The sequence below is a fragment of the Vulpes vulpes genome, chromosome 12, assembly GCF_048418805.1.
Source record: "Vulpes vulpes isolate BD-2025 chromosome 12, VulVul3, whole genome shotgun sequence".
NCBI lineage: Eukaryota > Metazoa > Chordata > Mammalia > Carnivora > Canidae > Vulpes > Vulpes vulpes.
The window spans coordinates 114648153-114675855 of record NC_132791.1 but is presented as its reverse complement, the minus strand read 5'-3'; the positions used below and the strand labels follow the sequence as shown (position 1 = coordinate 114675855).

At 53.3% G+C, this 27703-nt stretch overlaps 1 protein-coding gene across 5 annotated transcripts in view; it reads left to right on the top strand.

Moving 5' to 3' along the window:
* Positions 1-27703, top strand: part of GRIK4 (glutamate ionotropic receptor kainate type subunit 4) — a 422857-nt gene that overhangs the window by 24245 nt on the left and 370909 nt on the right. For 3 of the 5 annotated variants that reach the window (XM_072729516.1, XM_072729517.1, XM_072729514.1), the window contains exon 2: positions 24860-24964. The exons of 1 other annotated variant lie outside the window; for it this stretch is intronic. The gene's annotated coding sequence lies outside the window, so the exon portion shown is untranslated. Of the gene's footprint in view, positions 1-22846; positions 22936-24859; positions 24965-27703 lie in introns of those variants that run through there. One more of the 5 variants, XM_025999042.2, reaches the window with a different exon arrangement.

Here is a 27703-nt window from a genome sequence, read left to right as displayed (position 1 = left end):
TTTTTCTTTTCTTTTCTTTCCTTTTTTTTTTAAGGTTTTATATATTTATTTGACACACAGAGAGAGGGAGAGCACAAGCAGGGAGAGCGACAGGGAGAGGGAGAAGCAGACTCCCTGCTGAGCAGGGAGCCTGATGTGGGACTTGATCCCAGGACCCTGAGATCATGACCCGAGCCAAAGGCAGACGCTTAACCGACTGAGCCACCCAGGCGTCCCTCCCTTTTTCTTTTTTTTTTCCCCAAAAGCTTATAGTGTTTAAATATCTTAGACATGGGTGTCTTCATTTCAGGGAGCCTTAAACCATGTCTTGGTGTCTTTAGAGATAAGATGGAAAGCTATGAAAAAAAAGGGGGGATGGGAAGGAAGAGCAGTAAACTGCCGTGTGGTAGAGACAGGTGGATTCATAGCTGGCTGAATAGTCAGACCCAGGGCATTGATGAAAGACCAGGGTGGACCTAGAGAGAACTCACTCTCATCTGTTTATTCATTCAGTTGCTCATGTATTTGTGTGATGAATGCTAACTGAGTCCTTCCTGTAGGTCTCTGGTGCCAAGGGTGTCATCCTTGGGCCCGTCCTGGTGACATATTTGTCGATGTCTTGGAGGGGGAGAGAGACTATCACATTCACACATGGCAGCAGGCTGGCCAGGAAAGGAGCTGCCCCCACTGGCTGACATGATCAGCATGGAGAATGATCGATAGGCAGGACGATGGGCCCAAACCAAAGAAGATGGAATTAGCCACGAGCAAATGAGAACTCCCGCATATAGATTTTTTAACAAAATCAATTGCATGAACACAGGATGGGGAGGCCTGGCTTGGCGTCGTCCAGGGCGGAGGACTTGGCCATGGGGCTGACCACAAGCACCACATGGTCAGCCGAGGGGCGTGTGCCCCACCCTGCACCCTCATGAGAGCATCCTCCGAGGTGTGCTGTGCCCAGACCGGAGAGTCTCAGCCTCTGAGACACATTGGTAAAAGCCACAGTGCGCCCAGGAGCAGGCCGGCAAAATGGCAAGGGGCTGCAGGAAGGTGGGAGAGAAGATGCAGAGTGGCAGCTTCGGACATTTGAAGGTTGGCAGTGTGGCTGAGGGGGAGAGCCTAACTCTTTTGTGTCACTCTCCCTTACTCTTGGTCCCACCAGTGGACTTACAGGCCCCCCCACCTCCCTATTTTCCCCACCCTTCCATCAGTCTCTCCCGACCTGGCTAATGGATTCTTTAGAAGTGGGGGGAATGGAAAGCAGGCGGAAATATGGGTTGTAGGCAGTGGGGCGAAGCACCTAGCTGGAGAAGTGCAAATGCTGTAGGGCCCTAGCCGTCTAGCAAGCTTCAGAATAGGCACTGTCCTTGATAGGGATGTTGCAGTACTGTTTACTGGGCATGAAGACAAGGCAGACGAGTGTGTACAAATGAGGTCTCTGGGATCTCACCAGAGCAGCTTCTGTACTGTCTGGGGGAATTCTACTGGAAGCAGAAGCAAAGGCCTCCTGGAAGTTCTTTCTAAGCCCCAGGGGCAGAATTAATCATTCCTTCTTCTCTGGTTTCCAGACACTTTGTACACCACGTCTATCAGGTATGTATATGTATATATGCACATTATTCATGTGCACACATATACATAGTGGATGGCCATTTGGGAGCTACCCCCCCACCACGCCGAGGAGCTGCCTTCCCGTAGTTACAGCTTCCACCTTGGCCCCTTGCCATGCACAAAGTAGGCGCTCAATAATGGATGAGTGAATCTGTTGTAGAATAAATATACGTTCTTCTGTGTACAGGTTGGAATGCAGACTCACTTGTTCCTACAAACAGCTCGGACAAACAAGCCTTTGAGTGGATTTTTCTTAGTGAGGGGATGGACCCAGGGTAGGGAGGGCAGGGAAACACATTTACGTGTCACACGGCAAGGAAAACCACAGGGCAAGTTTGTGATGTATGGCCAAGGCCAATGTTGAAATAAAAACCTTGTCTTAATTATTTAGCTTTCATAAACAGGCAAGCGTGTTGTCATGTCACCGCCACAGACTTTCATATAGCACACAGCCGTAATGAGGGCAGAAGCCTTTCTGTAGAGGTAGGAAGAAGCCAGCATCCGACGCCACCCGCAGTCTGACGCCCCGCACATCCCTCCGATGCGCGCCTGTCTCCAGGGTGGGCCTGCTTTCCCGGACAGGTTTGGCACCAGGTCAGTGGGGAGAGGGCATGTTTTTGGAGTTGTCCCTCCCTAGGAAGAAAGAATGGAGCCCAGCAGTTGGTCACAGGCAGGTGTTTGTAAGGGAATTAGACAGTGTCCAGGTGGCACCCCCACCCCTCACCCCAGTCCACCCCCGGCAGAGGTCTGATTCCCCACCATGAGGTCCACCTCATAAAAGGTTCACTCCCCAAGGGCAGGCGCATCCAGCCATTCCAAATCCTTGGGACTTAACATTCCAAGCATATTTTCCCTTTCTTTCTCCATGAGTTAGAATCAATTTTCACATTAGTAATGAAATTGTGTGTATTGCATTAGCCATTATCATTGGCTTCCTTGCTGCCTTGGGCTGGCCGGGCAGACTGCCTCAGGCCCCTTCTCGTCCTGAAGTATGGAGATAGGCCAGGTGCTGGAGTTTGCTGCTTGTCTGAGACCTTTAAACTGGCAGCCTACCTGGTCAGTCACCTAGCTCATCCCAGAGACGCAGGAAGCCAAGAGGGGAATAAAGGTGGTTTTTCTTCCATTGGTGAGTCAGTGCAGTTCATTGATCAGTGAAGTCTACAGGACAACAATGCTGAGTCCAGGCCAGGACTCAAGGCTCTGAGTGCATCCCAGGATGGGTGAGGGGTCCTCCTGTGAGTGTCAGAGGGAAGGCCAGTGTCCTCACTGGGCCAGCGGCCAGGTTAGCGGGTTCTTCTCTCCTTGGTCTCCGGGCTGGGGAATTCTGAGTAAATGAAAGAAAGCAAAAAGCAGCCCTGATTACCTGTCCCCCAAACTCCGTGGGGATCTCCAAGGCCAACACCACTTCCAGATGAGGTGAGGGGAGCTCATCTTAGGCTCTGGCTGGGGGAGGGCTCCCTAAAGTAGCAGGTTAGCACCTGGGGCTCTCTGCCTAAGGGAGGGTGCCCTCAGAAGGACCATCTCCCTGTGGGGGGAGAATGTGGCCCCCTTGCGGGGCTTGGGGTGGCTTCTGGGGGCCTCTGGGATAGTCCTGGGCCTTGTGTCCCTGTGGTCTTTAAGAGGTTCTGGGTAAGAGGTCTGGCCCTTCCCAAGGAGCACCCCTGCGGATGAGCTGTGAGTATCTTAAACTATCAGTGGTAATGGTCCCTTTCCTTTGTATCCACTTAATAATGGGTCACCAAAGAAGGCAGTTTGGCAAACAATCTCCTTTCCTTTTTTACACCACCACCACAGGAAAGAGTACTGTTCACCCCTCTTTGCAGATGGACTCCAAATCCAGTGCTCTGCCTGGGAGGCACAGCTGCCCCTGGTGGCCATCTGCTGTAAGGGAAGCTGGCCAGAGACCTAACTGGAAGGATTTTAGTTCCCACAAATCTTATTTGATCTGGAGCTTAATTCGAGCTGCCATCAGCAAAGTTATTATCATTACCAGCGTATTTAAAGTGGTTAAATATTTAAAGCCATGTCGGCTTCTCCCAGCTGGACAGGGTCGCCGAACGCATAAGCCAGACGCCTCCCCGGGGATCCAGATGGTGGGTCTCTGCAGATGGAGTGTGTGCTGGGCTGTTTCCGGGGAGCGCTTGAAGGGTGCAGGGGGGCAGCCAGGTCGAGGGACCCGCCAAGCTCTAACCTACTTGGCTTTTGGGGTCCTTCCAAGGTTGCCCCCAAAGGCCGTTTACAAGCAGTTGAGTTTCTCTGCGGCTCTGACTTTGTCACAGGTGGAGGGAGTGTTTGGCAGCAGCATAGGGTCGGGCGGACGCGGATGCGAGTGGAGAGGGGCCTGGGCTGGCCCGGCCCGGGCTCGTTGCGTCCCGGGGTCAGTGGTGGTGACTGCGGGTTTGTCAGGGGCTCTTCTGGGCCTCTGGCGAGAGATCGCCGTGGTCCCACAGGCCTGGGCAACGTGCCGAGAAAGAGCAGGGCAGCCTTACCGTGACAAGGCCTGGCATGGTGTTTTTAGAGGGAAAAACCCAGACCACCGAGTGCAGGCTCTGAGCATAGGATGTGGCCCAGTGACTGGGCTTCTTCCTGAAGACACTCAGCTGGGGTTTATTATTTTATTTTTTAAAGATTTTATTTATTTATTCATGAGAGAGAGAGGGAGAGAGAGAGACAGAGAGAGAGAGACAGGCAGAGGGAGAAGCAGGCTCCATGCAGGGAGCCTGATGTGGGACTTGATTCCGGGTCTCCAGGATCAGGCCCTGGGCTGAGGGTGGCGCTAAATCTCTGGGCCATCAGGGTTGCCCGTAGCCCTCAGCTGGGGTTTATAACGTGAGGTTTATAACCACGTAGGGGTCACTGAGAGGGTTCAGAGTGGGGTACAAGTTCGATAACACTCATCAGGTTCTCCAGGAGGGTTGTAGCCTCAGCAATACCAAGAACCACTTGTCTGCTGTGTCATGCCCTCCGCAATCTGCCCTGCCCATGGTGCTGGCGTATTTTATCCACCCCCACCCCTAGGCCTGGGCCTAGGCACAGGATTTAGGTATAATTTCTTGAACGTTCCATGCTAGTTCAGGCTCCAAGGCCTTTGCTGGAGCTGCTCTCTCTTTGCCTCCTTCCCCGCCTACCGAACTCCTACTCTCTCTAAGACACAGCTCAAGCCTTTGCTGGACCGTTCCCTCTGGGCAGAGCCCACTGCCCCCTCCTTTGAGCCACCAGGAAGCCTTAGCTGGTTTTCCTGGAGCACTGGTCACTCAGGGTGCTGATATTATTTATTACTGTGTCTGGTTCCCCAAAAGAGGAGGCACTTTGGGAGGGCAGGAGCGGTCCTATTCACTTCCAAATAAACCTTCTATTTTTTTTTTTAAGATTTTATTTATTTATTCATGAGAGACACACACAGAGAGAGGCAGAGACACAGGCAGAGGGAGAAGCAGGCTCCCTGCGGGGAGCCCGATGTGGGACTCGATCCCAGGTCTCCAGGATCACACTCTGGGCTGAAGGCTGTGCTAAACTGCTGAGCCACCAGCGCTCCCCAAAGATTTTATTTATTCATGAGAGACACACAGAGAGGCAGAGACACAGACAGAGGGAGAAGCAGGAAGCCTGATGTGGGACTTGATCCCTTCCATGCAGGAAGCCTGATGTGGGACTTGATCCGGGACCCCAGGATCACGCCCTGGGCTGAAGGCAGACCCTCAATCACTGAGCCACCCAGGTGCCCCTGAATAAGCTTTTTGAGTAGACTTTCAATACAGGGTGGCAAATGGAACTAAGTCCCTTCAACCATGAGGGTCACAAGGGGTAGGTGACAGGAAAAATGCCCTTTGCTTTAAACTTGGAAATTGGAACAGTTGTAGGCCTGCTGTTATTTGGAAGTGGTGTCCCTCCTCCTCCTCCCCCAGTGCTCCTTCCTCGGGGTTAGAGCAGGCTGTTTGAGTCACCAGGGCAACAAGGATGGGGGACATCCTGTGGGCCATCAGAACTCTGGTCCTAGAGTTAGGGGAGCGAGATCAGGGCTGCACTGGGGGGTTGGGGGCAGTCACCTTCCATGTCATCAGGGAAACCACGTTTGGTAATGTCACCAAGGGAGTGGAAAAAGGAGAGCGGGGAGGACTCGGAGGGGGAGGAGGACCCAAGGCTTGTTAGTTCCTAGGATGGTGTCAAACATGGTGTCTGGCATGTCCCATTTGATGGCCACTGCAACTCTATGTGGTGGTGGTGGCGGTTCCCGTGTTCTCTTGTTTGTGTGTGGGGAAACTGAGGCAGAGCGCTTGCACAGTTCCCCAGGGCACATGGCCAGTGAGCAGCAGGGTCAGAAATCGGCCGCTGTGGTCCAGTGGTGAGGCCAGGGCATCGCCGTCTCCACGGTTGTGTTGGGGGAGGCATCTCAGAGCTGGGGGAGGTCTCCCCCGGGCTCTAATCCCTCAGCCTGGGCTGTGAGGAAACCACCGGGGTTGTTGCTCAGAGCACTGAGAGCACCTTTATGTGTTACAGAGGCATCCCAGATGCGGAGCCCGGCTCACTCAAGACCAGCTTATCTCCAGTCTTTGGAATGTTCTTTTGGCTGAAACTATATTAAGTTAATTTAATTGCAGGTTATTTTCCTAAGATACTTTTTTTTTCTAATTATAAAATGATATATGCTCATTGAAGACAGTTTAAAAATACAAGGAGGCAAATGTAAGGGGGTGCGGAGTCATCCATCATCCTACCGTGGAGTAGAACACACCATTCGAAGGGCTCTAATACACTATTACTATTAACCCTTCTTTATATGCAAGGAAAGCAGATTCTGAGAGGTTAAGTAACTTGGCAAAGGTCACACAGCCGGGAAGTGAGGACACTGTGTTACACGCAGTCAGCTCCAGGGTCCCCCGCTCTTGAATTCCCTCTTTTTTTTTTTTTTTTTTTGAATTCACTCTTTCTTATGTGAAATAGCAACAGCAATGAATCTTGAAAGGGAGGAGCTGAAGCTGTTTACTGGGTTTTAACTACTCAGGACTGTAGAAATCTTGGTTATAATTGCCCGGTAGGGACCACCAGTTTCAGGAATCTTTAGATAACAACACCTAGAGGTTCTCTAACTCAGGCTTTATGAAGACAGAGCAAGAGTTATTGAGAACCACTGAGCTGCACTTCATAATGAGCAGTTCACTCGGTTGATGCTGTGTGATGAGCGTGGGATGGAACAGGACCCTTCCCTCCTCAGCGAGGGGCGTGGCTCGGGGGCGACTGCTTCTCATGTCACCTGTGGGCCTCCCGCTGTGCTCAGGTGTCCCACAGTGTGGCCTGGGTACCATCGGGCTCTCCCCAAGGTGCAGCCAGGGACCCAGAGGCCTCGATCTTCGTGGGTTCGTCCAAGGGTTGGCCCTGAGACACCGTAGTTCCCTGTTTCCCACCGAGTCCTCCCCAGGAACTGGCGTGGGGAGGAGACAGGCAGGAGCCCTCACTGAAAACCTCCTCCCCTGATGGCTTTGGCTTAGCCATTTCAGTTTAATGGATTCATCCCCAGTTTGCTCCTGGATTTCTTAGGGTTGCACCTTGAGAGAATGATGCGCTAAGACTAGATCTGGTTCTGAGAAATGATCAGAGGTGTGTTCTAAGGAGGCCAGGGTGTGGAGACAGGGTGAGCTGTGTGAGCCCAGACCAGACGGTTGGAAATGAATGATTCCTTCTGGAACGGCAAAGGACTCCCTGGGGGACTGCACCTGCCCACTTCCTGCCGGGCTGCGGCTGTATGGCCTCTGTACCTGTCGTCCCAATAGCATCATTCCTTCTCCCTAGGGATCCACTCAGAAGAGCGGGGGGGGGGGGGGGGGGCTGCAGCCTGGACAGCAGTCCAGCACCCCGAGGGGGCTGGGCACAGCCTGTCCCCGTGGGAGTCAGGCAGGGGTCTCTGGCATGCACACGTTTGATGAATGGGGAGGCCTGGGGCCTTGAATGCTTTAACGTGTCAGTGCCCATCCTGAGTCGCAGATACCGTCCCCCACCGCAATATAACCTTCTAGAATCCCCTCCCCACCACAGGGCTTCTAGGACCAAGGATTGAATTTGCGGCGAGCTTCAGGCCTCCATGGACAGGATATATTTTGGAAATGCAAGAAGTTGATTCAGAGTCTTGCTTGAAGAACCAGATACAACTTCGATCTCTAATCTCAGGTTCTGAAGCCGAGCACAGCTTCCACATGGCGAGGGGCTTTCGTATCACCTGACCATCCATATCACGCTGAAGCTCCAGCGTGCAGAGTCCCGGGAGCCTCCCTGCCACCCTGCCTCCTGGACTCTGGCAGCTTTCCCTCTGCATTGCTGGCGTCTGGTGCACCTCAGGCCCTTGCGTGGCCATCTGGTCTACTGAGCACCCTCCTCTCTTTGCCCACCTCCACTCCTCCTCCTCCCTCTCCTTTTCCTCCTCCGTCTCCTCCTCCACAGTTGGTATAGTGGTCCCCCCTACAGAGCCTCACCTGAAAGCCTTCCCTAGAAACACTCATCTCCTCTTGCCCCCACGGCACCCTAGGGGCACCTCCACTGTGGCCTTTAGCCTCTGTGCTAGTTTGTTTTGACATCTCTCTTTCCAGCTAGATTGGGGGCTCCGGGAGGTCAGTGACCTCACCCCCGCATCTCCGGCATCTCCGCGGGTCTAGCTCCCAGCACACAGTGACCTCAGCAGGTGGCTGCACGGCTGGAGGAACAGACAGGTGAATGTGGTGAAGTGGAGCGGGGCTCACTCAGAATCGGGTCGAAGCGGCCTGAGGTCTCCCACACACTCTCAAGGCAGTAACGAGAGAACTGGGGGTTGGAGCTGGTGAGACCAAACTGGGAAGACTTCCTGTTTCCAGCCACTCAGATGGCTTCTGTCCTAACAAAAACATGCAGGTTTTCTACTTGGAAAATCAGAAAATCTGTCTTAGGAAGAGACCAGAAATTACATGAGCTCATCATTATTTTTTAATTAAAAGACAGCAACTGCCAGTATTTGGTAAATTCCAGGCTCCTCCCTGTGGGTCCACTAATGCGCCGAATTTATTTTTTATAAGAATCTGTTACTGAACCTGCTCGGTGGAAAGAGCCTTGTTAGAGCTTTAAGAAACTTCTCATTAGCGGGATAAATGTGCTGGGTGCAAGGGGAGTGTGCAGCACGCTGCTGCTGGGCGCCTGCCAGGGTGAGCAGGCTGCTTGGCCTGATGTCAGGGGGACTCCTGAGCGTTCCTGTGGGAGCACGCAGAGGGGCCTGCTGTGCACAGGGGGAGACGCCGGGGAGGCGTGTGGGCATCCAGCTGAGAGTCTTCACCTGAGCCCTCACCCATTACCTGGTGTCGGTAGGCAAGGCAGCCTGCTGGTAACACGAGCCCGCCAGACCTCAAGGCCTGCCCTCCCCTCTGCCCTGCCAGCACCCAGGAGTGCCCTGAGGAGTCAAGATGGGCATGGGGCCATGTTACAGGTGCTGGCTATGGTAGGGGTGTAGAGAACTGGGGCATGGATGCCTGGGTCATGGACCTTCAGTTCTGGGGTCGGCGAGGGTGCTCGGAGGATATTGAAGCAGAGCCTTGATTCTTAGGTAGAATTGCACAGGGTGGGGCCACAGGACACGAAAGCCAGGGAGGGATTCCAAGCAGAGGGAACATCTGAGCCAAGGCACAGTGGCGTGGAAATAGGAGAGGTGGTCAGAGAAGGGCCCTCACTGGGCTGGACATCAGGCTCACGGGAGGCAGAGAGAAGCAGTTAGAGGCGGCTAGGTTCCTGATTGCCTCTCTGGAGGTTTAGATATTCTCTTCTAGGCACTGGGGTCTGAGGGAAATGACACGATCCTGTTGGTGTTTTGGGAAGAGCACTCTGGTGGCAGCATGGAGGATCCACAAGTGGGGAGAGGAGGGTCTCTGGAGCAAACACCCTAGAGCAGAGACACATACCTGGGCCACCTAACTCCAGCCCCTAGACCCCTTATGTTGTCAGCAAACTTCTCTGGGGCCAGATGTTTTGTATGGAAGCACAACTCCAAAGTAACATTCTAGGCCAGTGAAGTGTTAGAAAAGCATCGTGTATTAGAGAAGTGTCAAGTGTTAGAGGAGCATCGTATGTTAGAGAAGCATCGCGTGTTAGAGCCAGAAGAGGCCCTGAGGTCCCTCTCCAACACCTTCGTTTTACAGACAGGACACAGGAGCCCTGAGAGGCTGAGCTTCATCAAAGTCACTCGGCAGAGGTGGCAGGATTTGCAGGGAAGAAAGGGTGCTCTTGCCCAGGAGGGGCCTGGGAGCCTGCACCACACAGTGCTGCTCAGATGGGTGCACAGTCCGAGGCAGGCCCAGGCACCGGACATGGTCCAGTACGTGGTCTGGTATGTGGCCAGGTCTTCCCTCCTTCCTACTTCATCATCGCAGTCAGCTGTGGGACCCGGGGGCTCCAAAGGCTGCTCTGTTTCCTGGCCAGTTCTCGCAGAAGACACATGCCCCCATGGGGTCCCTTTAGATGGCAATTGTGGACAGACAGAGTGTAGCAAAGAGAGAATGATCCTTTCATGGGGAGCCGCAGGAACACCTGTTGAAAGGGCTCTTTCCTTTAAAAGGACACAGAGAAGGAGAGAAGGGGAGGCACAGCCAGCATCCTGGCCCTGAGCTTGGAAAGGGGACATGCCCCCGACATGCGGCTCAGCTCACACCAGGAGCCTGGGACCAGAAAGAGCCGAGGCTGAGGAGGGGTGGCATGGGGGCAGCGGGTGGAGCTGGGATGCAGAGCAGGAGCCGGAGAGGCAGGCCTCTGGGAAGTGAGCCCCTCAGGGCTCCCTCCGGCTGCCCAGGCTGCTGCTCCTGGGACAACTGTGCTATTTGGAAGAGACACCCCCGGACATGGAGGTATGAAGAGCTGAGCTCCGCAACAGCTCGGGCCATTTCGCTATCAGTGCATTAGCTCTTATCATTTAAGCCAGTTTGAGTTGGGTTTTCTTTTCTTTTTTTTCTTTTTTTATATTTTATTTATTTGAGCTAGAGAGACAGCGTGCAGGAATTGGAGGGAGGCAGAGAGAAACAGATTCCCTGCTGAGTAGGGAGCCTGATGTGGGGCTCGATCCCAGGCCCCTGAGATCATGACCTGAGCTGAAGGCAGATGCTCCACCGTCTGGGCCCCCCAGGCGCCCTGAGTTGGGTTTTCTGTCACTTGCATGGATTTGGTTCTCAGTGCAATGAAAGCTGCTAAAGGATTTTGAGCTGAGGGGTGACGGGATCTGCTTTATATTTTAAGAACATCACTCTGGCAGCCGTGGGGAGAAGGGACTGTGAATGGGGCAAGAGTAGGAGCCAGAGACCACTCAGGAGGCGAGAGAAGAGGCTTAAACATGAGGATTGGTCATACCAGAATTGGGCAAATGCCAGGAGTCGTGGTGCGAGCTGGCAGAGTCCACTGGACTGCCGTTGGTGGTCTGGAAGGATTGGGGGCCCTGGGAGGTGGATGGGGCTGCTGCGTAACCCTGGACAGCTGCAGGGTTTGAGGAGGGCATGTCTTGGATGCAAGGGGCTGGAGGTTCTCTTTTGAGCAAGTTACATTTAAGATGCATTGAAGATTTAAGATACATTTAAGATTACACAAGTGAGTATAGAGATAGAGAGTCAGTGGTTGGATATGGGTCTCTTGCCCAGGCTAGAGGTCGGGGTTGGGGAGACACCAGTGATTAAGAGGAAAGACAGTAATGTGGGGAGAGAACAGAAATATTGAGGAGCAGAAGAGGGGTGAGGACAGAGCCCTGGGGTAGGAGAGCCAGGACGAGGTGGAGAGATGGGCATGGACATGAGAAGTCGTGGCCGGAGAGCCAGGAGGCCGAGAAGGGGGAGAGGAGGGAGAGGTCCGCTGCATCCCTGGTGCTGTGGGGGTCACACAGGAGATGAGTGTAGATGCGTCTGTTTCATGCAGATGGGGGGCTCTAGGGCACCAGACCCGAGGCACTGCAGAGTGGACAGGAGGATGGGGCCGGGGAAGCGAGCACTGGAAGGGCTTCGAGGGGCCCTGTGAGCAGGTGCAGGGACCTGAGCAGTGGCTGGTGGGGGAGAACCAAGGCTCCAGGGAGCACATTTTATGTTTAAAGACCAGAGATGGCCGAGCACACACGTACAGTGATGGGAATGACATGGGCTATGGGGACCAAACTGATAATAGGGGAGAGGAGGTGGCTTCCAGAATGAAGGCCTTGAGAGAGTGAGCGGTTGGGGAACAAATGGTTTGGCGTCTGATGGGAGTAAAGTCGGACGGATGACAGAGAAGGTGTCAGCAGACGGAGGCAAGCTGTAGGTGAGCTGGTGGGAAGTTTAGGGGGTTCCTGTTTACTAGTTCCCCCTGTGGACTTTGGGGCAAAGGCATGAGCTACAAGTGAGATGCCAGCCTGAGGGAGTTGGGGTCAGTTTACCAGAGATCTGTGGGGTGTGTGTGTGTGTGTAGGGATCACAGGGCAGTGATGAGTGCCTGTTGGAAGCCTATGGTTATAAACTAAAGTGCAAGCTGTCAGGTGGCTGCGTGGGTCTCTCTGGAAACACTCAGGTGCTGAGGTGCAGGCGTGGAGAAGATGCATAGGTGGGTGCGCGTGGACTGGGGATTTCGCCAGGTGAGAAGAGGTAAGGAGGAAGGTGCGAGGGATTAGGAGTGATTTGCAGGGGACAGATTTTTTTTTTTAAGATTTCATTTTTATTTATTTGAGAGAAAGAGAGAACACAAGAGGGGGGAAGGTCAGCGGGGGAAGCAGGCCTCCCCCCCAGAAGAGAGCTCGACTTGGGGCTCGATCCCCACACTCCAGGATCATGACCCGAGCCGGAGGCAGACGCCCAACCAACCGACCCACCCAGGTGCCCTGCAAGGGGCAGATTCGAGTGAGCTATAATTAGGCGTATCCCCAAAACTGTCTAGAAGGAAGAGATGCAGAACATGCTGGTTTGGGGTCATGAGCTAACGGGCCGTGGTGAGGGTTTAGACAGATCGCCATGGGCGAGTGTGCAGTGAGGAGGAAGAGGGCCAGTGACCAAAGCTGGAAAATCAGCACTTAAGGGGTGATTGGGGAGCCTTCTGGGGAGACGGAGGGAGGGCAAACCAGGCGAGGTGGTGCCATGCAGACCAGGAGGTAGGAGGAGAAGCTGGGCCCGGCTGTGTGGCCTGCTTCCAGGCAGTCCCGGAGGCTGGAACTGTTCATCTGGAGGCCACCCCGACCAGGCGAGGTTTTCAGAGGCGAGGCCGCAGGGGCTGGCCAGAGTGAGGACGGGAAGGGGGGAGGCGGGGAAACAGTGAGTAGGGTCAGAGGATCGACCGCGTTAGAAAAGGAGAGAACTGGACCCGGTCTGGAGAAATGAGAAATCGGTTAATTTTCCAAGAAGCTGTAGGAAAAAGAAGTTACAATTTGAACTCGGGGGTTATATTTGGAACCAGAAAACAGCACTTGGCTTCCTCGGGGCCCGGAGCTGTGAGTGAGTGAACCCTCTGGGCCTTGGAAAGGTGGGGGGAGTTAAAAGGGGTCAGAGAACAGGCCGGGAGTGAGGACTGGCGCTGCCGAAGCTGAACCAGCCGAGTAGCTGCTCATCGCCCACCCATGTGTCTCCTGTGCCCCCAGATTTCTCACCACCCCCCACCCCCCCACCCTGTACTGAAGTAGATTGTGTGCTCTGAACCTACCTCGCAGAGTAGGGGAGGGGTGGAGGGAGGGAAGGGAGGGGCGTTCCAGGCCCCAGGGTCAAGGTCAGGCTAAAAACCCCAAGAATACACTTTGGAGGGAGGTGCTGACAGCAGGGCTGGATGTGGGGGCACTTACATGAAAGGGAATGTTGTAGGTTCCCCCCTGGCACTACCCCCCCACACCTGCCCCATGCCGTTGGCACCCACAAGGCTCCATGAATGCAAGACAGCTGGATGAATGTCTGCTGTTAAAAAACTCGGGTGAGGCCTGGCCGGGGCCAGCAAAAATATCCGTGGATTCCATGGGTGTGAGCGCAGGATCTCACTGGCAGGGACAGTGTGTGCTCTGCAACAGCCCCGGAGGCTTGGCAGGGGCAATTCATTATTCTTTGCCATGAAAGCCTTTGCACCTCCCAGTGTGTTCTGGGCTCTCTTTTTGTGTCAGGGTGGCGGTCAGGTCTCCGCCTGGGAAGACCGTATCTCTCAGCCTTGTGACCTCTGCGAGGGCGGCTGCCTCCCCTAAGTTTTTTGTTTCTCACAGTTTCTCCAAGCTGGTGTGCGGCATGGAGTCAAGGGGGAGCTCGGGGTCCCTCTTCCTTTCCCGGCTCCTGGGAGGGGCTTGTTTGGAGAGACCCCTCCCCCCCTTCCTGTGCATCTTTTCATCTCTTGCCAGATGAGGGATGTGCTCAGCTTGAGGGTGTGGTTAGGGCAGCACTGGAGGTGGGGTGGGGAGACGGCAGCCACACTGCAAGGCCAGCATCGTGGAAGGGTGGGCCACCGAAGCCCACCGGGTCAGGGGTTGCTCCTGCTGGAAGGTTCTCTGCAGCCCCAGACCACACGCTGATGCACACTTGGCCCACAAAGCGCAGGTGTCTCCGTGTTACCTACCTGTCCTTGCCATGACTTCATGCTTGGCTCCTGCAAACGGAGATGTGAAACCCTGGAAAGCACGACGTTTCGGTGTTTTCTGCAGGCTGGGATTTTGAGTGGGGAGCCCAGCTCATGGCTTCCTGTTTATTCATTTTTTCTGGGAGCTCTCAGTACTGAGTGGTGAACCAGAAGCCCCAGTGGGGCGGTGGGGCCAGATGAGAAGTGGAGAAGCATCTCTGGAGCTGACACAGCACTCACAGGTCCGCCTTTTGTTTCCCCAAGTCTGATCTGCACCGAGGTTGCTAAGGAAGCTTTCGACCAGGTCTGCTGTGTGCTCGGCGAGCCTCGCCAGCACTCACGGACTATCTCATCTTCCCTCAGCAGAGCTCACAGTGGGGCGGAGGCTCCTGCCAGATGCACACAGTGGGCATCCTTCTCTCTCCCGGGCCACCAGCCTTTCCTGACCTACCCATCTCTAGGCAGGTAGCATTGGGAAGCATCCAGTGTCTTGATGGGAAGGGGGGGAGGAGGTGGGGCAGAGAGGTTTGCCCTCCACCTAAGGTTCTTTCACCTCCCAGGAGAGCTGTGAGTGGCACAAGGGATGCAAGTTCCTTTTATGTCTGTCCCCAGCCACTCTGTCATCTCTAGAGGCCTTGGGGCTTATTCCCACCGTCACCGTTACTGATGCCCCTGCCCACTGAGAATCATGGCCAGGCTGAGGCCGTTAGTCTCAGGGGCAACAGAAATTGCTTTGCCTTGGATTTGACGATTTGGGCAATGACAGCGTTTATACAGGCACTGCCTATTTATGTACAGGTCGTATTTCTAGTGGTTTATTTACAAATTGGCTGTTGGCTACTTGAAACCGGCTCTGACACGTTTTCGGGTGGGGGTTTAGGTTTCTAAGCGAGCCCGGAGACGGGTGTTAAACTTGGATCAAAGCCAGGGATCAGATAGTCGGAAGGGAAGGGGCAGGTTACAGGACAAGGTTTACACCGAGGAGAGGACGGGCAGGGGTGGGGGTTACCCCGGGTGAGGAAGGTTCCTGCACAGAATGCAGTCAGGCTGGGGCATTCATTCATTAGTGAGTCCTTTCTTCACCTCATACCCCTATTCAGTTCCCGTTTGCTCCATCCTCAGAACGTACCCCACATCCAGCCCCTTCCACTAGCTACCACCACCCTAGTCCCACTGCTGCCCATCTCTACGTCCCTGCCTCTCTCCCCCACCCCTCCCCACCGCCCAGAGACAGAGTGAAGCTTTTATTCTAATTTGGTTTTAGATTTCATTTATTTGCCCACAAGAGACACACAGAGAGAGGCAGAGACACAGGCAGAGGGAGACGCAGGCTTCATGCAGGGAGCCCGATGTGGGACTTGATTCCAGGACCCCGGGATCACGACTTGAGCCAAAGGCAGACGCTCAACCACTGAGCCACCCAGGCGCCCCCAGAGTGAAGCTTTTAAACTGCAAGTCAGCTCGAGTCACTTTGCCAGGATAACCCAGAGGCAGCACCTGGCCCTCCAGCCCTCCAACCCCATGGATTCCACTTACCTCCTGCCAACTCCTCAGAGAGGCAGGGGTGTGTGTGTCAAGGTTTCCTGCTTTCTTTTGGATCTGCCTGGTTTCCTTTTGTCCCCAGGCTCCTGCTTACCTCCCCAACATCCTGGGTGACGTCCGTCTTGGGAATGGGCTCACCGCCTGCCCTCGTCTCCCCTGCTGTGTACACACACAAGAGGACGGGAGATCACTTTTTTTTTTTTAACCGTGCTCCACAAGCTCATAACTGCAGTAATTCATCTCTTCTGCACTCCTTCCTTAATTGTGAGTGGCGGTCACGTTCCTGCCCCTGTGTCAGCTTAGCTCGACTCGGCGCACCAGGCCTCGGATTCCTCCTCATTAGTCACTCTCTCCCCCCAGCATCTCGCCAGCCTTCCCTCCTGGGCCTCCAGCCTCCCCTTCCTGGGGTGAACTGACATCCCACCTTGAGCTGACCCATCTGGGTGCCTCCTGCCCACGAGAGGCACCCACCTCTAGCCACGTTGGCCTGATAGGCTTAAGTCACCCTGACTCTCATGCAGGTGGCTGCTTCTTGGAGCTGCCCAGTGACAGCATCTGAGGCTGCTTGTTTCCTCCTGTGGCTTCACCAGTGAATTTCTGGGCCCCAGGTGATGGCTGCAGAGAATCTTGGATGGCAGGAGCCCCCGAGGGTCATTTTGCTCCTCTCTGGCCCTCTGCCATTGGCCGGCACCTTCTCATCAAGGGAGAACCGTCTTCCCTGGCCAGGGCCTGTCGTGTTCAGCGTGCTCCTCTTCCATCCACCTGCAGGCTTCTTGTCCCAGGCTCCTGTCCTTGCGTTGGGGGAGAGACAGCAGTACGTCTGCCCTGCTGCTGGAGTCGCCTGCCTCTGGTGCTGCACACCCGCCTGCCCTCCCAGCCTTTTCTCTCGACCACTTGTTTACAGTTTCCCAGCCTCTCCGCCGTCTGGGTGATGGGAGCACCCAGCCAAGACAATCTGAATTAATTCTGCAAGTAAAATTTCATCAGACGACCTATCAAGCGCTTCACTAAATCAAGACATATTACATCTCGTGTGTGCCCTGAGCCCATTTATCACGAAAGTCAGCCCCTGAAATGTCAGACAAGCTTAGGCCAGAAAGGAAGAACATTCTCATGTGAAGTGAGAGGGGTCTCCCTTTCCTCTAGATGTGTGACCTGAGAGCCTTTGCTCTGCTCTTTTTGCTGAGAAGGCTCTGCTGATGCTTGAGAGTCAGGGTCAGAACCCCTGCTTTGATGCTTCCTCGCTGTGCCACTCTGAACAAGTTGCTTAACCTCTCTGAGATGCAGTTTTTTTGGGTGTGAAAGGGAATAATGTCTACCTTCGAGGGCCGTTAGGAGGTTAAATGAGATGAGCCTCCATGAAGTGTCTGTATGATAGCAAGTGCTCTACGAATGTCAGCTCCCTTCGCCCATACCAAGGAAGTTCAAAACCCCATGGATGTTTTTGGTTCAGTCATGCTGGCTCGGCAGTATCTGCACACCACGTGAATGATAGAAAATTAATAAGTGAGTAGGTGCTATACACATGACAGGTTAAAGTATGTCGTTGGTAGAGGGGCGGGAGATGGCTTCAGGGGACATTTTCTGTTGACACAGAAAGAAAGCAAGCAGAAGCTGTCACCTTCCAGACATGGTACGGGTTCTGTACGTTGGTGCCTCTCTTGCATCTTATATTTTTTCTTGCTTGGGCTCATCACCTGCAAGTTGTTGGTTTTGCAAAGACCTCTGAGAGCCTCCATAGGGCCTCACTACGGTGATACTGATGACCCTCACCTTTTTGCTTTGTTGTTCGGCTTTCTTTCTGTTACCTTTCCAGGCAGCAGTTGACCAGAGCCTTTTAGCAGCAGGCAAAGAGAGGCAGAGACACGTCCTCTCTTACCTGCTGACAACTTAGGTTGGGACTCCTTCTAGAGAAGTCTGGGAGTGGTGACTCCTGTGGGATGACAGAGAGCCCCTTCATGACAATTCTGTAAGCCTGGCCTCCTGGGAGATAGGAAAGTTAGGTCCTGGGCTCCCGAGGATTGGTGGTGGAGGGGATCCCCTGCTCCCTCTCTTTTCCCAGCGATGCACGCCTGAGGCACGTGGGCACCAGCACTCCTGTGAAGGTCGGTCATCTTTTGCAGGGTGCTTCCCGGTGCTGGGCCCTCAGCAGAGAGGGCCAGCCAGCTAGAACCTTTCTGCCCACTGGGAGCTTCCAGTTCTGACTGGCTGTGGTGCCAAAGTACAGAATGAGTTACGGGATGTAACTCACCTCTTTAAGCACCAACATTAAAAAATATATATATTATGGCCACTTTAAATATTTCCATCCCAATGGACATAAGTATCCATTATATACTATATAATGCATATATAATATATGCATTATATTTAATATATGCATTATATATACTATGCATATATAATATGCATCTCTCTTAAACGGTCTACACAGAGCACGATTTGATGATCGTTCTCATTACTCTGGGTCATTGTTACTACTGGGTCATGAGCTACTACCTGGATATTCTGTGTCCCATACCAAGTGGCCCCAAATTGCTGGCTTCTTGGCTTGTTTATCCATCTGAGGATTTTCACCTCTCTCCTGCTTACTCAGTTGCTTCTTGTTGCTTTTGCCAGCCTGCCTGCCTCTCTTCTGCTTTGCATTTAGAGTAAATAAACTCCATCAGCATCAGGCATGGAATGGAGTCTGGAAGTGTCTCTCTTGCTTATTTTGAGTTTTTTTTAAGAGAGAACTTGCGACAGAGGGAGTTACGGGGGGGTCGGAGGGAGGGACAATGGGAAAGAGACATTCTCAGGCAGGTTCCATGTCCAGCCCAGAGCCTGACACAGGGCACAGTCTCATGACCCTGAGATCATGACCTGAGCTGAAACCAGCAGTTGGATGCTTAACTATCTGAGCCACCCAGACATCCCTGTTGTTTCTTCTTTTATCTCAGTAGGGTTGTGTCCCCTGGGTAGGTGGTGTTATACTACCTTGTACTGATGCTGCATTTGTTTGCCTATATGCCCTGTTTTGAATTTGTTTAATTTATTGAGATATAATTGACACACCACATATTAGTTTCAGGTGTATGACATAATGATTTGATATTTGTACAGATTGTACAATGATCAATTACGACCAGTGTTCCAGATAGATTTTTCAGATCGTGGTAGACAAGGGACCTCGCCTCACATTTGTTAAGCTCTTTCCACAGCAAGGCAGGGACCTCACACATATGTACACACTGAATTTATCAATGAATCGACTTAATGAGATAGGGAATGAAACTGAATGTATCATAGTTGTACCGCTAGAAAGCAAGAGAGTATTTCTTTCAGGTATACCAAAGAGACAGTATGATAGTGGGTAAGACAGTAAAATTGGGGCTGTCATTTCTGCCTTTCCCTTTACTGGTTGGGTGATTTTAGATTGCTGTGCCTCAGTTTCCTTGTCTCAGAAACGGGATAATTACAGTGACTACCTCCTAGAGTTGTAAATTAAATGATAAGATGGCAGTTACAATTGCTTAGCACATACCTGGCAAATAATGAGCACTGGGATGTTAATAACGATGATAAAAGAGCCTCAGTGTTTGATTTGGTGGAAGAGTGGCAGAGATGGTAGGAGCTTCATGGGGGGGGGGGGGGGGGCGGTGGGCGGGGGGACGGGTTTCTAGAGGCCATTCCTTTCTGCCCAGGATTTCCTCCTCCTCTTCCCTCCCCTCTTCCCCGCCTCTGGGAAGATCTTTATTTGGTCTCAGCGCTAGATAGATATTAATGCAGAAATGTTAAGGCTGGAGATTTCCACAGCCTTTGAATAATAGGCATTTGGAAAATTAAATATTTCTGTCAAGTCTGCCATAAATCTTGGCTGTTTAGGAAGGTGAGAAATTAAAATGCAAAACAGCCAGGGAGGGAGGGAGTTGTCCAGCCCCCTGTGTGTGGTCTCAGGGGAGGGTGGGCGGAGCACAGGGCTCCCAGCTGCAGCGGCTTTGGAGCAGGAGCAGGAGCAGGAAGGGGAGCAGGCCTGGGGGGGGTGGGGTAGAGGCAGTCAGGAGAGGGTTGCTTGCTGCAGGTCCTCAGTCTGGCAGACTTTGAAGTTCAGATGGTTTTGATGGAGGCTTCCCGCTTTGTGTTCTAGATCTGCATCCAGCCTGCTCCTGCTGGGGGCTTCAAGCCTTCTTCTCTTCTTTCCTTCCTACTTTGGCCTTCCTGCCCACCCACCAGCTCACCAGCTAGGCCCCCCCGCCCTCCTCCTGCCTCAGAGGAAGCAGGTGGCGCTGCTGACAGGGCACCCTTCCATTAGTTCCTTCTGCTGCTGAGAGCCACACAGGAAGGGGGCAGCTCGTTCTGGGCATCCCCTGCCCCAGCAAAGGCAAATGCTGTGCATGGGTCTTGTGTAAAGAAAGGGTCTCCTGGACCACATCTCCCGGACCACACAGAGGGGCAGCCATGTATTCCCCAGGGGTCAGGAAACAGCAAAGACAAGGAGATATGGGTGAGGCCCCTTTACATAGGATACTCTGTCTTCCAGAAGAACATGGCCATCCCTACAGCTCCTTCTTCCCTCCCTAAGCCCCAGGATGGCCCAGAGACGCTCAGCCTCATGTGTATTTCTTTCCTGTCTTCTTACCCATTCATGTATCAGGACTTGACTCTTGTCTACTATACTACATACGTGCGGTGTTAGGAGTGTGAATTAGTCACCAGTTTTGGGGACCCACATGAAAAGGGCTACCAGCAAAGCAAAGCAAAGCCTATCTAGGGGAGAATGGCCAGGTGTGGTGACTCAGAGCCACATCATGTTCTTCCCTTCATGCATTCGCTTACTCAGAAAGCATGGATAAGTGGTTGGGACATTCCTGATATGTTAGATGCCTGGGAAATATAAGTAATAGTTAGAACAGACTATCCTACCTTGTGGGCATCGTGCTAAAGCCTTTAAACATATTAATTCATTTAGCCCCAAGAATCTTAATATTGTTACCTGTTTTAATAAGGAAGCTCTGATTCAGAGTAATGAAGTGACCTTCCCAGATGGAAGAGATGAGAATCAAACCCATATCTGACTTGAAATCACTTTTGATCACTTGCTAATAAGGCCTTGTTGAAAATTTGGCAGGGAGTCGGGCCTTGCTCCTAAGCAGCTCAGTCTAGGAGGTGAGCAGGTGAGTATGTTTAAGGGGGTAAACTCAGTCTTGGAAGGGAATAGGGAAGGCTTCCTGGTGGAGGTGATGCCCAAGCTGAGTCCAGAAGGATGCAGAAGAGCCAGCCCAGGGAAGAAACAGAGGTAGGGTGTTATGAAGCTGAGGGAGGAGCTTCAACAAATACCCAGAACTGAGTGAGAATTTGTGTCTTGGTAACAGGAAGCAGGCTGGAACGAGGGAGAGAGAAGAAGCCGGAGAAGTGGCAGAGATCAGACACAAAGGGCCTTGTATGTCAGGCTAAGGACACCAGGAGGATTTAAACAAAAGGGAACAGGTGGAGATCCTCCGGTGGTGGTAGGGTGGCTGGGTAATAGGAGGTGGAAAAAATGAGGCTATGGCCGATTTTGTGAGAAATGTAGGCTTAAACTGAGATCTGCCAGGGTACAAACTTGAGAAACTCTAGAAGATAGAATCAGCGGGACTTAGTGATGCTTAGACATGGGGGGTGTCATGGATGAAGAAGGGAGGAGCCAGGTCAGAGAGACCAAGGTGGGCAGCATGTCCCCAGACACGTGTGGCCCACCTGCTTGGTGGCAGTGGGGATCGTCATCGTGGCCCTGGGCCCCATTCTGGCCCTGTGTGGAGGAAGTGGATGCATTTTGACCACGAGCTCTGGGATGCATGTGATTATTGAGACATCACTTATGCAGGCGGGGGTCCAGCTGGCCCAGCTCCCACCTCTCTGTCCCCTCCAGGCAAACCCCGTCTTTGTCTCTTACAAAGGAAGTAGACTCTTTCTGTACTGGACATATGGACAGTGTCATGATTGGCCTCTTTTCTTGTATGGCCTAGGGGTTGCCTGGCCAGCAGGCACTGTGCTTGGACCTAGCTTCTTCTAGGTTACTAGCATATGGCCATCGGCAAGGCAGCTGTCGGGAAGCCCCTAGTCTTGGAGCTACAAATTCCAAGCTCCCCGACACCCTGGCTTCTCTGGGCTTTAGAGAACACCTGGGGGGCTGGGAGAACTGGTGCCCAAGGAGAAGCTTGTGAAAAAGGAGATAAGACAATCCCTGTATTTCTGGGTTCTTGGGAAGAAAGCACGGTGGGTGGCAACTGTAACTTTCTGGAGAAAAATGTGAATGTTTAAAAACTTGAGGAGGGCAGCCCCAGTGGCGCAGCGGTTTAGCGCCGCCTGCAGCCCAGGGCATGATCTTGGAGACCCAGGATCCAGTCCCACGCCGGGCTCTCTGCATGGAGCTTGCTTCTCCCTCTGCCTGTGTGTGTCTGTGCCTCTCTTTCTCTGTGTCTCTATGAATAAATAAATACAAACCTTAAAAAAAAAATTAAAAACTTGAGGACCCCAAACGCAGTTCAGTCTTAGGCCAAAAGCTAGGCCAGCAGCTGGCAGGGAGCAACAGCAGCTATCCTGTGGGAAAAGGGGCTGGGTGGGTTTTGTTCCCCATCCAGTTGGCTCCCTCTCTCAGCTTAGCAGACCTAAGCACTTTTGGAACTTTCTCCTTTGGTCCTCCATCTAAGGAAATTAGAGGTGGCACTCCCGGTTATCTGGCTCTGAATTCGTCTCCAACCTTTCCTGGAGCTTCAGAGAAGCCCACCTCCTGTTCAGAGAATTTATGAATCTGCCTGCCTGTTGTGCAGGGTCTGGCACCTGCCACACCTGGGACCGGGGACGCTTCCTGGGCCTACCCTGAGCCACCAGTCTGGTTTGACTCCTGACTGATGCCCGAGGGCCTGGCACATGATCTGTCCATCCCGGAGTCAGTGTGCCAGGTGTGTCTCATGAATTCAGTTCAAGCTGCAGGGGGAGCCTTGGAGAGGCTGGGAGTTGGGGCTTGGCGGCGGGGGAGGGGGTGGCCGTCGTGGGGGGGAGCTGGGGTGGGGGCCGGCGGTGTCGGGAGGGCCCGATGGGAGGCCGCTGCAGGGCCCGGGGCTGCAGCCTGGAGCCCCCCGCGGCCCCCTCCCCCGCGTGTGCGCCAGGCCCGCGTTACTCTGGCAACTCGCCCCGCTCAGCCGGCACCAGGCAGCTGAATCCAGCCCCTTGTTACGGCGGAAAATGCTCTCATTGAGGCGCCCGAGCGGAGCTTCTGCCTTTTATTGCAACCGGCGCCACCGGCTTCCATTTGTAAACTTATTAGTGTGCGCGCGCGGCGAGCGGCCGGGAGCGGGGCGCGGGGCGCGGGGCGCCGGGAGCGGGGCGCGGGCGGCGGAGGGGCGACGGCGGAGGGGCGACGGCCGCCGCATGCTAATCAGGGCCCGGGGCGCCGAGGGGCGCCCCCCCCCCCCGGCCTTGCCCTCCGCCCTGCGGGCTCCGACCCCCCGGCGTCGCGCCCGGAGCGGGGTCCCAGGGGCGCACGGTTGGGAAGGGCCTTCGGAGCGGGAGAGGAGACGGGTGGCTCGGGTGGGGGTGGGGAGGGCACGGGGAGGGGCGGCTCCCTGGTCCCCGGGCCCGGGGCTCCCTGCAGCCGCAGCCGGGGGCGCCGCCTGCGCCCCCCAGTGGTCGTGCCCGCGCCTCCTTGCTCCGCAGCGGCCGCGGACAGGCGCGGCGCGGAGGTGGCGGCCCCGGAGGCCCCCGGGGGCGCCGACCCGCGGAGCGTGGGCCTCCCGGAAGCCGGCTGCTCGGGGCCCATCTCAGGACCTCGCACAAGGGCAGCTCTTTGTTTACAGCGCCCCTTTCTCTCCGCCCCCCAGTTCCTTCTCTCCCGCCTCCTCCCCCTTTCCGGTGATGGGCTCCGTGCGGGGGCAGGGCGCGGGGGCGGGGCGGGGGGCTCCCTCCAGGCCTGCCCGATCTGATCTGCTGGGGACCCCTCCCCGGGGAGCTGGCACCTGCCCCCGGCCGAGGCGGTGATGCTGGGGCGGGCGTGGGAGGACGGACAGACTGCGGAGCCCGCGTCATGCGCCCCTGGGGAGCTCCGGGGAGCGCTGCGCTGCTCTCCCGCTGGCGGGCGGAGGGGCCGGCTCCGAGGTGGAGGTGGCGGTGGCCGAGCCTGCCTCGTCACCACCAGCCGCCGACCTCATTAGGGCTCGGCTCTTGGAGGAGCGGGCGGTTGAAGGACCGGGAGAACCCGAGCTAAGTGGCTGCGAAGATGTGGACAGCCTCTCCGGAAACTCGCTTTCCAATGAGCTGCTGCATCCCCTCCTCCTTTAATTAGCAGGAGGGAGCCGGACAAGTTGTTACAACTGGAGGGAAAACGATAAAAGATGGCTTTGTATGAGTGTGGCAAATTTTATTAAACTGAGAGAAAGGGTAACTGAAACATGACAGCCGTGTGTGTAGTGCCTCCTGAATTTGTAATAACCCAATCTTGTTCTGAATCATCCCTGCGTTGGCAAACGGAATATAAAGCATTTAACAGATCCAATATTGTAGGAGGTACAACAGAGACCAGCCAGCGAGTGGGGAGGGACAGGTAGGGGGGAAGAGGCCCTCCAACCCCGGGGCAGCCTTGGCTGGTTAATGAGACCCGAGCAGAAATACAGGGCCTGGCTCGGGGCTTAGTCTCATTAATTACTCCGGGCCCCCGGCTCTTCCTTACATCTCAATGTTTCCACTTAGAATTCAGAGGTAATATCAGGCCACAAGAGAAAACTTAACTAATAGCATATTAGTTGGTAGGGAATGGACAAAGCCATCTTTTCCTAGAGGAAGTAAAAAGTGACGACAGGAAATGGGAGGCGAGGAGCTGAGCCGTGTGGCTGCTCTGGCCTGGGGGATGAGTTTGGTACTCACTCCAGAACAGGGGTGACGGGCGCTCCCGAGCTGTAGCTGTGGGGTGCCAGTGACTGTCAGCTTGGTGGCCCAGACAGGTCAAGTCCTACGCCCAGGGTTTAGGGAATGGCAAGCTTGGTCTTGCACTTCGGTCCTTTAGACTCCAGAGCCTATGCTTTGCCTGTTACCCTGGGTCTCCGATTGCAGTTGACAAATGAAAAGGAGGAAAGAAAGATTCTTCATTTGTAGAGGCCTTTGCATGAGGAATTGTAGCTCTCAAACTCTAGGGGATTTCAAGATCTTCTGATCTACCTAAGATGTTATTTACTCATCTTTTCAGAGGAAGTGACTGGGTTCCAGAGATGTTAAGCCACCTGTCCAGGGTCACCCAGCCAGGAGATGACTGAGAGAGGAGACCGGACTGCACATTCCTTCCTACTACCGAGTAAGGCCTCAGATGTCCCATAAATCCACGCTTCATTAGAATAGGGTCTATTTAAGATGATCGCAAGTTAAGTCTGTGGATAGAGCCTGACTTCTTACTCCTGCCATTTTCTGTTCTGTCCTCAGTGGAGACAGAGATGTATACCACCGTCTTTCCTGTCGCTCTTCCTAAATCTGAAGGCTGGCATTTAAATCCAACCTCTCCCCTCGCTGAAATTCTTCCTGCCAAAGACTGAGCTAGACCCTCTCAGGGGTTTCACTTCCCACTCAGGAGTGATTAACGTGTCCCTTTTCCCAGCTCGGAGAGGAAATGAGCAAAGCACTTCTGTTGAAAAAGAGAGAGAGAGAGAGAGGAGACAAAAAAAAATATGTAACACAACCCCAGGTTCCAGTTTGGGTTTGCAAAGTGGAAAACAAAACAGAACCATTTCCCAGGTACTTTTATGTTATTGCCTCTATAATGTGCCCAAAAATATTTTCCAAGTGATTCATCTACAATCCAATAAGAACAACGGCTGTTGCCATTCGTATGAAAGGAGCCGGAGAGCATTAGTGAGCAATTTTATTTTATGGAGGGGAAGTGGCACAGGTGTTTGGAGCCATTTGCCTGAGGCATCAAGGACTGTGCCCGGGGCGTCTGTAGCTCCAGGCAGGGCAGCTGGCACTGCTGCAGGTTGGATAATACACCAACCAGACAGTACCCAATGGTTAACCTGGGACAGGACTACCCGTGGTGGAGGCTTTTAAACTTCAGGGCACTGGTCTGCCACTCAAAGATCTCTTTGTAGTCTGCCGATTTTCAAAAAGTATCATTAACAGTAATAATTCACATTTGTAAGAGACTTTGTGGTTTACACTGCTGCCTTTTGCCGTCATCTGGTGCAATCTTGATAAGCACCCTGAGATTGAAACAGATACGGTCATCCCCATTTTACAGATGAGAAGACTGAGGCTTTGGAAAGTTTACTACTTTGTCCAGAATAAGAGGCTCCCTTCCCCCCCTCCCTGCCCTGCGCCCCCAGCCGTTTCCATGTGTCGGTGTCCCCCCTTGGGGATTCTTATGTTGAATTCTGATTTGGAGCAGGAGCTGTGGGCTTCCCTAAGGGGTAGTGCCACGCAGTGTCAGTCACTGAGACAAGACGAAGGTCCTTACCTAGGAAACGGGAGTGGTCGGGAGGACCTAAGGGCGGCAGGGGAGAAACTCTGGGCCCTGCGCTTGTGACTACAGACTTGGAGGAAGCTGGGCACAGGGAATGGTGCTGTCTCCGTGCGGTGGGCCGTGGCTAGGAATGGTGAACAGGGAACCTCGGAGAGGATCTAAGTGGATGCACAAAGGCCAGATTGGGTGGATGAGTGTCCCTCTTGTTCCTTTCCCTTTCATATTTCCAGACTGTTAGAAAAGTCTTAATTAATCATTCCAATCTCATCAGAGGTGCTTTTGGGATTAAGGCGAAGGCCTGTGTCTGTAGCAAAGCACTCCTTGGAACGGGTGGTGGCTGTTTCTTACCCACCCTACCTTCTAGGTGTCAGCGATAATGACTGGGACAAGGTGAATCTTAGGGGACAGGGGTCAGGGGAAGAAGAGCCCGCTGCCTGCCTCACTGGGAAGCCTCCTTCCCCTGCCAACAGACAAGGTCGGCGCTTGAGGCTTTTAAAACCTATTGTACACAACGTGAATTTACTTAACACTTAACTGCACCCTTGAAAATGATCAAGATGGTACATTTTATTTTGTGTATTTTACCAATAAGAAAAATAACTCGTTGTAACAATTGCTCATGGTTTATAAATCAAAAGGCTCTAACAATAAATGGTATTTCTCTGCCCTACCCTTCCCTAACCCCTCAGGCTCCCCTCTTGGAAGCAATGGCTTTCCACATTTTATCTGTTTCTTCTGACATTTACATATCTCTAGAGTTCTAAATAATATGTATGTATAGTTTAGCTAAATGCATTAATTATATTATCAATTGACTTTCTATTTATGCTAATGAGGATTTAGTTCTCTTACACTGCCATCCCCTCTGATTCTCACCCTCTATATAAAGTATTTAAATTCTAGTTAAATCAATAGTCAGGATTTACATTGTGCCTATTTGACTATTATTCACAGCTGACTATTATATTATGGTTATGTTTCTTTTTATTTTTTTCTTTTCCTGAAGTTAATAACCGCCTTGTTCTGCTTAATTTTTTTGGCTTTAATTTTCTTTGTACTTACCAATAGCCTCTGAGAATAATCTTCCTGAAGGTCAGTCTCATCAGACAATCGGTCAGTTCTGACACGTGTCTCGGAGACTTTGCTTCTGGACACCGCTGTAATGTCTGGTTGGCTTTGCTCCTAGGCCTGTGGTGCGGCTATCACCACCCTAGGACTTCCCTCTGCTCTGGTCCCAGGAATTCCCTTCTCCTTTTTGTAATATACATTCCTCCTTTCTAGGACCTTGTGTCCTCTCCTTTTTTGACTTGCTCCATTGTTTTGATGGAGCACATTTACCAGGAGTTTTCTCAGGTTCGGAAGATGTGTGCAGCGTCCAGAGGACTGGTGAGGACAGTCCATGCTGTGGTGCTAACATGCTCTGGGCTGCCGCCTTTTGCATTTGGGGCACTGCCATCTCCTATTGCCTGTGTAGGATCTCCTGCTTTCTGTAGCCCCCTTGGCCTTTTTTTCCTATCTTTTCATCCTGCTAAAGGACTTTGATTTTTAGGAAGGCAGGGCCCTCACACATGTCACACTAGG